This window comes from Chiloscyllium plagiosum, unplaced genomic scaffold (genome assembly GCF_037043375.1).
Source record: "Chiloscyllium plagiosum isolate Xiang-an unplaced genomic scaffold, Cpla_swu_hap1 HiC_scaffold_32, whole genome shotgun sequence".
NCBI lineage: Eukaryota > Metazoa > Chordata > Chondrichthyes > Orectolobiformes > Hemiscylliidae > Chiloscyllium > Chiloscyllium plagiosum.
The window spans coordinates 33765015-33778759 of record NW_028270170.1 but is presented as its reverse complement, the minus strand read 5'-3'; the positions used below and the strand labels follow the sequence as shown (position 1 = coordinate 33778759).

The 13745-nt window shown below is 40.1% G+C and overlaps 1 long non-coding RNA gene across 2 annotated transcripts in view; it reads left to right on the top strand.

The window, feature by feature from the left end:
• The window catches only part of LOC122539979 (uncharacterized), a 70475-nt gene that overhangs the window by 20985 nt on the left and 35745 nt on the right, over positions 1 to 13745 (top strand). For both annotated transcript variants that reach the window (XR_015752510.1, XR_015752509.1), the window contains one exon: positions 13202 to 13254. This is a non-coding gene — a long non-coding RNA (uncharacterized LOC122539979). The remainder of the gene's footprint in view (positions 1 to 13201; positions 13255 to 13745) is intronic.

Genomic DNA, 13745 nt, shown 5'->3' with positions numbered 1-13745 from the left:
ATGAAATTTGACAGTTTGACTTCACCATTCTTCAGATGGGTTAACCTTTGATAAAACTGGCCCGTGGCCATTTGCACTTTTTTTCTTTTGCAATACTTTAGTTTTGAGATATTTCAACAATCTTCTGGCGAACTCTTTTCCACAGGAGGACTTCCATCAATGTCATGGCTAATTTCAAGTTTCTCAGCTGTCTGGATTTCAAGGTCAATTATACTCAAATAAATTTCTGATTTCCTTTTTAGGTAGGAGAAGAGAAAATCATTTTTAATGATATAGTTGCTTGTATTACAGAATAACACTATACGTGGGAAGCATCTGTGTGTTTCATCTAAACTGTGTTTGAGCTACAGTCTCTGTTACATAGGTGAAAGTGAAGACTGCGGATACTGGAGATTAGAGTTGAGAGTGTGGTGCTGGAGTGTGGGTCTGTTACATAGGCAAACATAATTGAAATAATCAGCAGTGAGGTGAAGGACCAATTAACTGTTACTCTGGTGATGATTGATGGCTAGAAACCTGGCAGAAATCTTCCGTTTCTTTAAAAACAACATGGGATCTTTACTACTTAATTGAACAGACAGAAACAGGTCTACTTATGGTCTTGGTGGTACCTTTGGATTTGCAGTGGGTTTTAGGCACTACTCTGAAGTGTTATCTTTGATTCTGTTTGAAGTCTTCACCTGGGATGTGGTTGCATAACTTCAGGTGTAGTCAAAGGTTGCTATCAAGTTAGCCACAGTGTTAAAGAATAGCACTCTTAATTGTCCCTGTTTCATGTGTTTCTGAAGAAGTAGTCATACAGCACAGAAGGAGGCCATGAAGTCCATCGTACATACTCTTTGGAAAAGTCACCAATTAATCCCACTTTCCCTGCTTCACACAGCACTGCAAATGTTTCCTTTGTAATTCACCCTGCATATTCCTATTGAATCTGTTTCTACCTCTGTTCACTCAAATACATTCCTGATCATGACCTGAGGGGGGGATAAAAGTTCTAATGTCACCAAGCCCTGATTAAACCTAGCCCCTTTCATTAGCAATCACCTTTAGACAGTGTGGTATATTTAGAGAACAACTAAGCTGTATTTTCAGTGAGCTGAGCTCAAACTATTCATCAGATGAGATAATGAACTGTAGGAATGGAATGGGGAACTAGCGGTAGGCGTGAATGTCAGTAAACACTAGAAATAGGAAGAATTACAGACAATGATCTAAAAATCAGATTTAATAAAAAAGAATTTTAAGTTTCTTAAATTAATATAAATATATTCTAGTCCAGACAGGATACCATTCATATAAGTTGCTGATACTGTTGCCTGTAGACTCACTCTGAACCAATCGATATGAAACCTTTATGATGTGTTTGCCATGTATTGAGATAAATAATTTAAGAAAGGATTGGGAAATGTATATGTGGGGGCGGTGGAAGAAGGTTAAAACATACGGTGGGGAGGAGGAATATTAGAAGAGGCCAGCTTAGGGGATCAGGTCCATTCTGACTCAAGTTGGATAACATTTGGAAGGCATTTATTTCTAAAATACTAAGTTAATTCTTCAGTGTTAAATCACTTTAATTTTGTAAGATAATAATGGGCAAATTTATTGGTTCTTGGATGTATTCGATTTCCTATTGTTGTGAACAATCTTAAGAGCCAGGCCCATATTATATTAGCAATGAAGTGCCTGTTGCAAACATGTTTCTAATTTGGCTGATGCAAGTCCTTCATTATACAATCTTTGTTTTCCATCCCTGGTGATGGTTTGTTTCATACAATAAACTGTTGCTGCTGTGGAAACTAGACAGATAAGCCAAGAAAACATTGAGCTGCTCTGATGCACCTTGAATGTGCTAGAGATTACCATTATATATAAAGTTGTTGTATCAAATTCCCTCATTTCTCAGAGAGGTCCAAATGCAAACCTCTTCAGGAGATGATCATTTTTTTGTCGATTGATTGAGTGATAATGTGAATAACCTATGATTTAACATGGAGCATTTCCATTCTTCATAAAGCAAAATCCTTTGGCAGATTACAAAGTTATACTTAATATTATGGCTTTATAGTAACAAAATCACTTTAAATAAAGTTAAGATGCTGAAGTTTCCATTGGCATACATGAAATTAACATATACCCATTAATCTCTTTTTAAAAGCAATCTAATAGACCCTCTTACCACATTTTACTTTTTTCCTTGCTGTAAAACTATATACCCTGAAGGAAAATGAAGACCATTCAGTCCTAAAGTTTTTGACATCAATGCTGTTGAGTGATCCTGTTTCAATCTGAATTGTCTGTAGTTCATGATACAGTCAGGTACTTTGAATAACCTAACAGTGGGCTACAATTTATCCTTTGTTGCATGAAAATAATGACTGGGGTGTTAATTTCAACCAATAACCAATATTTTAAATCTTAAATTTATGTAAATCATTCAGTGCTACTGCCTAAAATCTGGGATTCATTGTGATGTTTTGTTTCTTAAGTGAAGGGACTTTACAAGTTTCAAAATAGTTGTAGCACCAAAGCATTTCTTTGCTGGTACTTACGCATGAGCCCCCTCCCAATCTTCTTCATTTCTTCCTATTATTATAACCTTTTCTCTCCCTTTTTGTGTTGCACTTACATAACGTTCTCATTAAAAAATCTATGATATTCACTTCAGCTACTTGTGGTAGTGAGTTTCATATAACCACTCTCTGGGGTTAAAAAAAAAACTTCCTCGAATTCCATTTTGCATTTGAATCTCTGTTAGTCCTCTAAAATAAATTGATAATGGGACAGTATAATATGCATCAAATGCCTGATGATAGGAAGAAGGTCAGTCTCTGTCTCGATGCCTTCCCATATTCTGTGACCCTGTCTGAGAAGTATGGATCGATTATCAGGTGAGGAACAAAATCAGGATGCCCTGTTATCTTCTAGTCAGAGTCCTGTTGTGTCAAAACTGGATACTCAAAGAAGGAAGCCGATTACCTAAACCCATGAAACTACTCTTCAGCAGAAGCTATCCTTGATCAGAGTGAGAACAGTGAGTAGCGTTAGACAGCACGGAAACAGACAGTTTGGTCCAACCAGTCCAGGCTGACCATTATCCCAAACTAAACTAGTCCCATCTGCGCTTGACCCATATCCCTGCAAACCTTTACCATTCATGAACTTCTCCAAATGTCTTTTAAATGCTGTCACTGTACCTGGATTCATTACTTTCTCTTGTGGTTCATTCCACACATGAATCACTCACTTTTTTTTAAAAAAAGCCCTTCATTTTCTTTTTAAATCTTTCTCTTCTCACCTAAAACTATGCCCCCACTAGTTTTGAACTTCTCCAACCGAGGGAACAGACCCTTGTCATTCATCTGATTCATATCCCTCATGATTTTGTAAACCTCAATAAAGTCACCCATCAAGGTAAATATCCTTTGATCTGTACTGTGTGCCTCCATTTAAGAACCCAGTAATCAGGACAATGAAAGATGGCTCCTGGTATTATAACAGGATGACGAAGGGCCTCTTCCTACAATCAGGATCTTGCACAGTTATTTTAAGTCCATTATACACAGTAGAACATTGATCTAGGAGGATTTGTATCTCTGGCAATATTGCTGACACCTTCTACACGCTCTGTCTTGAGCTGCAGTTGCGATACACGGTTGGCTCCTTCCAGATGCAGTTCACTATAAGGCCGGGCTTTGAGCACTGCACTTTTCAAGGCACTTTAGACAATAGGGCTGTTTAAACCGCAAGCAGAGAAGTAAACATCTGTCGGAGCGCAGGGATAAAATTAAACTGACAAATTTGTTCTTTACTCTGTAACTCATTCTGCTTAAATATGTGTGAAGTTTCACAAAAGTCACAAACTATTATCCCATGGGTGCCTGTTCTGCTTTGAAAGCACTTTCTAAAAAAAAATTTAAATCCCCAAATTAAGCAATCATGTAATTCCTTCAAATGGGCCATTTTAACACATTATTAGAATGAAGGACTTGTGGTTACAAATGTCACACTTAGAGGCTTTTAGCTTTCATCTTGTAAATCTAAAACAGGATTTTTTTTTGAAGTGATGCTGTGCGCCATGCTTAACTAATGGAATGTTTTTAAGTGGAACCAGATACATACAAATTGTGGAAAATAAGCCACAGTATCTGCGAGAGGAGACTCAATTGTAGCCAAACATTTTTTGCGAGTGGTTTCCTTTGGTTGTCAAAGAGAGTGTTTAGCCACCGTTCCAGATTTACATTTGCCGGCCCGAGTGACTGTCAGCGACTGGTTACATTCCAAAAGCTGACATCCGAAGGCTCACGGATTACAGATTTTAAAATAGAAACTCATTAGTTTTGTTGCACTTTCCACTACAGCAGAGCACCATTCTCATTACAGAAAGTGGTGAGTGGAAGTTAGACAAAACACCAGAGGGTGGCGGTGTAATGAGGCTCTATTCGCTAACCTAGTTTTTAAAATAGAAGTTCGTGTATCCCGCTTTTACAGAAAACATTAATTGCTATCATTGCAACGATCCAGCAGTGCGAGGCTGAGTGACTGCTGTGTTAATCTGTTTTAGATTTCGGGTGGGATATTAATTCAGGGTTCCCTTAAATTTGATTGAAGATCCCATGGGCAGTATTGGAAGAATAGAATTCTTCTCGTATCCTGCCCAATACCTCCTTTCAATGACACCACGAATACGTTGACTACTTATTCAGAATGCATTCCTGTTGGTAAAATGTTGCAAACACAAAATGGCATTCCATTTACCTACATAACAGCTCCAAACGGTAATTAATTACGTCTAGCACTTTTGAGATTTTTCAACCACCTGAGATCCAGGTATGAGAAATTATCTCTTAATCGTCAGAACCGAACCATATATGTGCAGCTGCACCGACCTTTCATTGCTGTGAACTCCATTCCTCACTACCTTTCTCTATTTGCATATCTTCCTCTGGTGAGCCATTTTAGTGCCATTTCATTCCAATTATTGCTTATTTTCTGTTGCTACTCAATTCAAATTTTGCCCCCAGCTCTACATATCAAAATTATTAGGCCACAAGTGTGCCGGGCCACTGCATGGTCTTTTGAAAACTGTAAAACTAAAACTGTGACTAATTTATTTTTCCTGGCTGCATAATAGAAAGACTTCAGATATAACTTTTATATGATTGATGATCACAAACCATTGATTTTTGCAACACCACCAAACAGAAATAGCATCAAGGAATGAAACTTAATCCAAGTTAAAGTAAACACAGAATAACTTGAGTTTATTATTTGTATTCTTCTTAGAATACCCTCACTTTCTCTCCCCCCAAAAACTGACTCCTTGCTGGGTTAACAGTCTGTAGAAACCAGGCAATATCTGGTCATTTATCAACCAGGTCCACGAATTGTCAGCCTTTGGACCATCACCTCTGGAGATTCTTGAGGAGATATTGTTGTCACTCTCCTTTCACTTAGCTGTTCCTCAGCAGCATCATGCCCAGTCATCAGGTCAATTGATGAAATCAAGCTTATCCTTTTCCCCCCACTCCTTCTTGCAAGTATTTCTAATCAACCTGTTTGACCATGCCACAACACATGTGAGACTCAAACCTGGCCATTCTAGTCAGAAATAGAAACAACCTTTACATCACTCTATTACTTGTATGCTTTCAGATTGTCTGTCCAATATTTAGTTTTGGATACACTACCCACATCCATTCATTATCAGATAATAATTGTAGGAACATAAGCCAAACAGCTTCTTGAGCCTGTTCTTCCATTGTGTTAGGTCACGGCTGATCTATTTCTTTAACTCCATCTCCCTGCCTCAATTTTAGAACACCTAATACCCCTGCCTAGAAAAGTCTTTAGTTATCAGTTTCTGAATTTTCAATTGACACCGCCCCATCCCCATTCAATGCCCCCTCCACCTACCCCCACACTGCATTCCCATTGTCAACAGTTTTACTTTTGGAATATTGTGTGCAGTTCTGGTTTCCCTCTTATAGGAAGGACGTTGTGAAACTTGAAAGGATTCAGAACAGATTTACAAGGATACTTTCAGTATTGGAGGGTTTAAGCAATATGGAGAGGCTGAATAAGCTGGGGCTGTTTTCCCTGGAGCGTCGGAGGCTGAGGGGTGACCTTATAGAGGTTTATAAAATCATGAGGGGCATGGATAATGAAAATAGACAAAGTCTTTTCCCTGGGTTGGGAGTGTCCAGAACTAAAGGGCATAGGTTTATGGTGAGAGAGGCAAAATTTAAAAGGGACCTAAGGGGCAACTTTTTCACACAGAGGGTGGTGCATGTGTGGAATGAGCTGCCAGGGGAAGTGGTGGAGGCTGGTACAATTACAACATTTAAAAGGCACTTGGATGGGTATATGAATAGGAAGGGTTTAGAGGGATATGGGCCAAGTGCTATTAAATGGGACTCGATTAATTTAGGATATCTCATTGGTATGGACAAGTTGGAGCTGAATATGTGTTGCTGGAAAAGCAGGTCAGGCAGCATCCAAGGAACAGGAGAATCGACGTTTCGGGCATAAGCCATTCTTCAGGAATGAGGAAAGTGTGTCCAGCAGGCTAAGATAAAAGGTAGGGAGGAGGGACTTGGAGGAGGAGCGTTGGAAATGCGATAGGTGGAGGGAGGTCAAGGTGAGGGTGATAGGACGGAGTGGGGTGGGGCGGAGAGGTCAGGAAGAAGATTGCAGGTTAGGACTTCTGTGCAGAGGAAATGACCTTGCGTGTGCAGTGAGAGAGGGACTCACTGAAATCCTTGTAAAGGGAGGAAGAGAGCTTCTTCAAGGAAGGCATCCTTGTAAGAGGATTCGCAGTAGGTTAAAATCTTCGAGGAGAAAGTGAGGGCTGCAGATGCTGGAGATCAGAGCTGAAAATGTGTTGCTGGAAAAGCGCAGCAGGTCAGGCAGCATCCAAGGAACAGGAGAATTGACGTTTCGGGCATAAGCCCTTCTTCAGGAATGAGGAAAGTGTGTCCAGCAGGCTAATCAGGAATGAGGAAATAACCTGCAATCTTCTTCCTGACCTCTCCGCCCCCAGCCCACTCCGGCCTATCATCCTCACCTTGACATCACTCCACCTATCGCATTTCCAACGCACGTCCCCCAAGTCCCTCCTCCCTACCTTTTATCTTAGCCTGCTGGACACACTTTCCTCATTCCTGAAGAAGGGCTTATGCCCGAAACGTCGATTCTCCTGTTCCTTGGATGCTGCCTGACCTGCTGCGCTTTTCCAGCAACACATTTTCAGCTCTGATCTCCAGCATCTGCAGCCCTCACTTTCTCCATGGACAAGTTGGACCAAAGGATCTGTTTCTGTGCTATACATCTCTATGACTCTATGACTTGGGAGAGAATCCAAGATTCCTGTTACCCTTTTTCTGAATAAGGACTTTCAGACATCACCCCTCACAGACTGAGCTCATATTTTAAGGCTTTCTTCCCTAACTGGACTATTGCAAAAGTTGAAACTGTTTCTCCCAATTAATGCCTTTAGCTATCAGAAATGCCTCAATTGCATTACATTTCAATTGTCTATACTGAAGAGAATATAAATCTAATCTGTACAGCCTGCTCCCATGACTTACCCTTTTTAGTCCTTTTGGTGAAAACGATTGCACTCCATGCAAGAGCAATTCATCTCCCTGAGGTAATGCAGTACTCTCGAGGGGGGTCTGACCAGAGCTTTTTACCAGACTTATAGTACAACTTAAACTCATTTTGTATTTCAGTCCCCTTAAAATTAAAAGAATCAAAATTCCATTGGCCTTTTAATTATTTTTTTTTGTAGCCGTCCACTAACTTGTAGTGATGTTTTATATAGGGATCCTTAAATCTTTTCCTCATCCACAGTTCTTAGCTACACACCATTCCTAAAACACACTGATTCATCTTCCTTCAGTCCAAAGTGGAATGACAGATAAAATTCTTACAATGACCTTCATGTGCTACAGTTTTGTCCACTTACTTTACCCTTTGCAACTCGCTAGAATGGCATAAACCATTTGAAGAACGGATTTAAGCAGTGTTGTTGTTCATTGATATTATAGTTTTTGTCATTCCTCCATAGAGTTCTGGGTTATTATTGATCACACTCAAAGCAGTGATCACAAAGTGATTGACATTCAAGGCTCAATGAATTATGGGTCTAAAGTTGTTCCCATATCTTTTATAATTTTTTTCCATTTACCATTCCCCTCTTCAGACAAATGATGTATGTTTTATTATACTTTAACAGGCAGCTTCAGCCATTACTACCTCACTCATTCTATAGCTGTGCCTATATAGCGACTCAGTAGATTGTAATTGGCCTGAAAAGGTTAATCTGGAATAGCTGTGCCGAGTGATATACAAATGACTGCTTCAGAAAGACCTGGTTGGTTTTGCTGTAGCTGTCAGTTCTACATTCTACAGACTACAGCCATGTAGCACGGACCTAGTTACTACTACCTCTTATGAGATAACAATATCTCTTGACTAGCATTTATGTGGTTAACCAATCTCAAGCTTATGTAACCTATTATCTTGCTGTTATGTAATAAACTACTTCTTGTTACTAAGAATGTGCCTCTTTTGCTGAAGAATTATTAGTGGTTAATTCTTCACCACTTAACACTAGTGAGCCTGTTATTACAAATCACAAGGAATGTTAGTGGCAGCAGATCTAACCAAAGACCCAGGTGCCATCTATAGGCATCTCAGAGAATCTCTACAGTATGGAAAGAAGCTACTCAGCCAATCAAATCGACACCAACCCTCTGATTAGCATCCCACCCAGACCCCTACCCTATCCCTATCGCCCTTACATTTCCCATAGCTAACCCAGCTAGCCTACCCATTCCTGGACACTATGGGCCATGTAGCATGGTCAGTCAACCTCAATTGCACACCGTTGGATTGTGGGAAGAAACCAGAACATCCAAAGGAAACCCGCACAGACACAGGGAGAATGTGCTAACTTCTCACAGATAGTCATCCGAAGTTGGAATCTAACCTGGCTCACTGGCATTGTGAAGCAACAGTGCTAACCACTGTGACACCCATCTTGCAAGATGATGCCAGCAGTGTAGACTGCTGTTTAATGAGAAGAGTGCACAACAACCTGAAGAAAAGAGAGAATGCAGTCATTTTAAGTTACAGCCAGTTAGCAGCTGCAGCAGAGACAGCAGCCAGTCATTTCTGAATGCAAAAGCTCCAGGAGCACATCAGCCTGCCTCTAATGCTCTGAACTGGCCAGGACCAGAGAGAAAAAACAGTACAGAAACACTTGTGAAGACTACAGAGAGTCTCATTGAAGCAGCGAGGAGTAGACTGGATGACTAATAGAAGACAGTGTTGGGATAAGTGGGGCATTTTCAGGATTGTACCTTTAATTAGCACAGTGCTACATAGATGAATGTTGAGGTTGCAGTTATTTGCAAAGTATATTAATAACTTTGATAACGAAGATGATTGTACAGAGCCAATTTTGCAATGACACAATGCTAATTGGGAAGGAAACTGGTGAGGATGACGCAAAGAGTCTGCAGAGGGCTATAAACAGGATTAAGTGTATGAGAAAAAGCTTGGCAGATGGGAAATGATGTGAGAACTGTGAGGATATGCACTTTGGGAGGTAGAATAAAGGAGCTGAATTTTATTTAAATGGTGACAGACTGCCGAAAGTTATTGAACAGAGGGATTTGGGAGTCCTTGTGTATGAATCATAGGAAGCTAGCATCCAAGTTCAGCGGATACAAAGGAAGACAAGTGGAGTTTTGGTCTTTATTTCAAAGGGAATGGAGAACAAAAATAGAGAAGTTTTGCAAAACTATTCAACTCATTAATTAATCCACAGCCTGAATACTTTGAACAGTTTTGGATCCCTTATTTAAGAAAAGGTATACTGACATTGGAGATGGTCCAGAGAAGGTTCACTGGGTTGGTACCAGGTGTGGAGGGACATCTTTTAGAATAAGTTGCAGGTTTCGGTTCATTAATATCTAATTCCCAGAATGAACCGAAACCTGCAACCCATTCTAAAAGATGAAAGAGGAGGTTTGTTCAATATATCATGACACTGTGATCTTTTGCTATAAATTCTGTGTCTTATGATCCTGCTCCATTGTAACACGATTCAAGGAAGAACAGGGAAGCTCTGCCAATATATTCTGTAGCTAAAGCCAAAAACGTGTTAACTAGTCACTTATTTAATCGCTGTTTGTGGCACTTGCTGCACAGAAGATGACTCTTACTTCCTGCATTACAATACAAACAACACTCCATAAAATACAGTCCATCAGTGTTAAAACATTGTTGTTGTTCTAAGATCATGAAATGTACAATATAAATGCAAGAGTTTACTTTTAAAAAATACAAACAATATAAGTGTTTAAATTCCCTAATAGCCCCTATTTATTTTTACTGGATCTTTATTTATCCCTAAGAAAACAGTTCCAAAATCAAATCAATGCTTTTTTTAAACTTAAATAAAGATTTGCTTAAACCAAAACAAAACGGAGAGCGTGCAAACCTGAACATTAAAGGGAAAAAAATGAGATGTCAACAAGAGTTCCCAAATGGCGATGACAGCTAAGATTAAAAAACATCTTGTACTGACAAACCCAACACAAGATATGAAATCTGATTAAAAAGCCGCAAGATTATTCTGAAATGAGCAAGATTTGAAGATCTCTCTATACCAGGAGTGTCTGAAAGACGGAATGTTCAACTAGGCTGCATGACCAAGCTGCGTTCTACAGTGTCCAGACTAGAGCACAAAATCGAACAATGCATGTCTGTAACAGAACAGACTGTCTTTTATCACAAGACACTGGAGCAGGGTATTCATCTAGTGATTTCCAGTATCTGTATTCAATCAAACCTGATGTCAAACTGGCCTCCAGACTGATGCAAAAGGCAGGATTTCAGGTTTTGGGTCACATCCTGATGTCAGGGTCATATGAGGTCCCCAACTGCACACTGTGTTGGGAGCAGGCACCTGACTCTGATCTTCCTTGAATTGGCTAGAGGCTATGCTTAAGGGCTCCAGGGGGGCTCCGGTGGCCAGCTTGTCAGAAGCTGCTATCTGCAATTGTAGATGAGAGAATTTGGCAGGAAGAGAGGTGAGAGGAGGGGGACCACTTTCCCAAAAGCTCTCAAAATGTTTGCATTTTGAATCCCCTCCACAAGGCAGTCTGTGTGGTCAGGCAGCCTGGGAGGATGTCAAAGCCTTTCAGAAAGGCGAGCCATTCAATCTGCTGCTGGGAGGCTGCTGATCTGTTCCTGAGTCTGGACATCTGTCAGGCAACTCCAGTCAGTTTCTGATAATTGGGCTTTCAATTTGCATCTGTGGGGGTGTGGCCCTCTTTCTTCTGAACCCACCTTGGGGGAAATTGCCAAGAGAAATTGATAATAGTAACACACTGGCCAAAGATATTACCTTCGTTTCATATTAATTCATGGGATGTTGGTGTCATTGGCTAGACCTGCATTGATTGCCCATTCTTAATTGCCTAGATGGCGCTTGAGAGTGAGCCACATTTCAGTGAGTCAGCTGTCACATGTAGGCCAGTTCAGGTAAGGTTGGCAGATTTCCTTCTCTAAAGTAAATTAGTGATCAGGTAGGGTTTTAACAACAATTACTTATTTGTCCAGCTGATATGGTCAGATCTGAACCCATGTCCCTCAGAACATTGGCCTGTGTTTCTGGATTACTAGCCTAATGACAGGACCTCTATACTACTAGTCCTGAGCTTGTCTATTTTTGGCTCCTACATAGATGAGAAAATTCTGACTATGGTCAGTTGGTGAATTTTAACATGCCAGTACTATCAAAGAAAAGGGGATCCGGTTTAGAAAATTTGCTATTGTTGGAAGCAGACATAATCTTTTCATTGTACTCCTATGCAATTCTCCAACTTGAATGACTCCTGTAGCAAAATCACAGCAATGAATCCGTTCAGTGAGTCACAACTAACTTAACAAACGCTCCCAAAGTTTGCAGAATGCTGTTTTTTTGGAATCTGGTGACAAACATTGAAGACTAAGTAAGTCATGCAGAAGTGAAGGTAATTAATATTCGGGAGTGTTGGGCAGGGCTCAGAAGTATATGACTATATGGATATAAAATCTAGACTGACACATGGATCTGCAGTGAGTGCTTCACTGTTGGAGGGGCTGTATTGTGGATGAGATGATAAACTGATGCCCCAGTATGTAGATGTAAAAGATTCTATGGCATTACTTTGAAGAAAAGCAAAGAGTTCTCTGGAGTTTATCTGCATGTTATCACACTGCTGATTGTGAAAGCTCGCCCTGTGGAAATTGATTGCTGTGTCTCCGAAATTGATTATTCTGCAAAAATACTTCATTGACTGTAAAGTATTTTGGAATGACTTGATGATGAATGATGCTATATAAATGCAAGTCTTACTTACTTTCTATATTTTCCCAGTTAGGTAGCAGCTGGCTTTTGCTGTTGATACAAATTTGCTAATACATCTATATAAAGCGCCCTCATACCTTGTTTACAATTAAATCCAAAACTGTGATTGAAGTTCAATATTTGAATTTGACATTCGCTAGTTCATGGAACTCGGTAAAACTACAGCATGGTTCCATTCAGACTGATCCTTGTTCAATTAACCCCATTGTTTTTCTTAATCCTTCTTTCATTTTAATTTAATCTGAATTCTCTTTGTAAATTAAAGCTGGACTAAGTTTCGAGATGAACGTAAAAAAATGGACTTGAATTTCTATACATGATCTGACAACGTCCCAAATGTGCATTTTAATTATTACTTTTGAGGTGAAATCCCTGTTGTAAAGTAAGGAATATGCTGTCAATGTATCCAAACCAATATCACACAAATATCAGAGTGACCAGAGAATCTGTTTCTTTGGATTCTTTGTTTGAGGAATAAATATTGGCCAGAAAACCAGGGCAAGTTTACCCCACTCTCTTTGAAATGATGCTATGGGAGAGTTTTTAATATTTTCCTCAAGTTAAAGTAAATGTGGCTTCAATTTAATGTTCTCGCCCGAAAGACAGCATCTGCGACAGTGCAGCACACCTCGGCATAGCTTTGGAATTTCAGCCTAGATTATGTGCCCATGACCCTACAGCAAAATTTGAACTGGCAGTTCTTTGGCCCAGAACTCTGATTGTTGGATTGAGCTACAGATGATCCCCAACTCATAGCTTTCCTCTTTGATTTTTCAGTTGAAATGAAACCCAGGTTACAAGGATGGAAGTCACTCCTCTTTCCAGGACAGGTATTATACACTATCCCTGACACACGCATACTGCTTGCCAATCCAACCACTTTGCCATAGGACCTGTGCACCACACTCTCCACCTGCCCTATACTTTTTGCCAACTTCCCCGTGGTGAAATCATCTCTGCTGCCAAGTTAGACAAAAACAAAACTTCTGGTGCTGAAAACAACTACTGAAGCACAGTGTGGAGATCTGTCTTTCACATTAATTGTGTAATACCTGAAGCTGCTTGATGGGATAGGAAGTAAACTTGTTTTTAAAAAAAGTGGTGGCATGGTGGCTTAGTGGTTAGCACTGCTGCCTCCCAGCACCAGGGACCGATGTTCCATTTCAGCCTCGGCTGACTGTCCGTATGGAGTTTGCACATTCTCTCGGTGTTTGCATGGGTTTCCTCAGGATGCTCCGGTTTCCTCCCACAGTCCAAAGGTGTGCAGGTTAAGTGGATTGGCCATAGTGTTCAATGATGTGCAAGTTAGGTGCATTAGTAA